We start from the raw sequence: 1,730 nt of genomic DNA, 5'->3' as shown, positions 1-1,730 counted from the left end.
GACGCGGCCGGCGACAGGGCGGGGGAGCGACGGGGCCGGCGACAGGGTGGCGGCGGGCGAGCCTAGAGTGCCATCGACGGGGGCTGTTCGGTGTGTGGATGAGATGGGAACGTAGTATGTTTTTTTTTACCTGGATGGGTGGGGAGAGAGGGAGGGGATAACCCCACAGTTTTTTTTACCTGGAAAAAAAGAACCCCATCTCTTTGCCATCTGCCAGCAGATGGCAAAGAATCTTTGCCGTCTGCTGGCAGATGGCAAAGGTGGGGCTGGTACGTCATTACATTCTTGACGGTCACAGGATTTGCCAACCTCTTTGCCATCTGCTGGCAGATGGCAAAGATTATTTGCCATCCACTAGCAGATGGCAAAGAATTGGCTGATGGCAACCATGTTCTTTGCCGTCTGTCAGTTCTTTGCCATCTATTTTTTATAAGCAGATGGCAAAGAGCTGGCTGATGGCAAAGAGCTGGCTGATGGCAAAGAGCTGTCTGATGGCAAATTCCCTGTTTCCAGTAGTGCCACCATATTTGTTTAGTGCTTGCTGCAACTCCACCTCATTACCCTTTCCTACCCATAAGCTTAAATAGTCTTGATCTCGCGGGTTTTGAGATTGCTGAGTCCTCGTGACTCACCAGATACTATCACAACAATTGCAGGTGACGATGATACCAGTGCAGGTGATGCAACCGAGCTCAGTTGGGAGCTCAACGAAGACCTTGGTCGTTGTTATGTTTTGTTTTATGTTGATCAGTAGTGGAGCCCAGTTGGGATGATCGGGGATCTAGCAGTTGGGTTATCTTCATTTCTTTTGGCTTCGTCCATAGTCGGACTATGTGTGTACTCTGAATGATGTATGATTTATTTAAGTACTTGTGTGAAGTGGCGATTGTAAGCCAACTCTTTATCCCATTCTTGTTCATTACATGAGATTGTGTGAAGATAACCCTTCTTGTGACAAAACCACCATGCGGTTATGCCTCTAAGTCGTGCTTCATCACGTGGGAGATATAGCCGCATCGTGGGTGTTACAAGTGGCATAGGCGACGCTCTCTCGGCCAGCGCGCTGCTTCAATGCCGGCGCCAGTGAGAGGCCGCGTCCGCTGTGGCCGGGCATGAATGCGGCACTGTCCGTTTCGGGCGGGAAGCACGCGCGGGTGATGAAGAGGGTTCGGGTTGGTCAAGACCGACCGTGGCAGCGGTCCGGACGTCCGCAAATAAGAGATGATGTACATTAATATTGCTGTGTATATAATTAACAATGTAAATAATGTGCCAGTTGGACAAATATGACTGGAGATGGAGATGGAAATGGAATTTTACGTAAACACGGATATGCATGTCTATGTCTATGTGTGTGTGCGCGACGACTCGTGACCTTGAAGCGGGGGCGTGTTTTTGATCAAGTTTTCTTTCTTGGTACGTTAAAAAATTGTCTACCAGTTTTCGTTTTTTTTTTCGGGAACGCACGTATTCTATTTAAAACCACTGCTATGGAGATATTTTTTTACTCCATTATAGCCTCTTGTTTGATAGAGTTTCTCGCGTCTCGCTCTCTCACCCTCTCCATATTAAAACAAGATGACAGTGTCCACTCTATCTCTCTCCTCACCGGTGGTCACAGATCCGGCCGAATCCCGTCTGTTGCGGGAGGTGAGGAGGTGTAGCGTTGACATTGTCGCCGTCGGTGATGGAGGAAGCCGATGCGCACCGTCCTCTCGGAGCCGGTGCTG

This window comes from Triticum dicoccoides, chromosome 5B (genome assembly GCF_002162155.2).
Source record: "Triticum dicoccoides isolate Atlit2015 ecotype Zavitan chromosome 5B, WEW_v2.0, whole genome shotgun sequence".
NCBI classification, from domain to species: Eukaryota; Viridiplantae; Streptophyta; class Magnoliopsida; order Poales; family Poaceae; genus Triticum; species Triticum dicoccoides.
Note: the sequence above shows the minus strand (reverse complement) of the source record.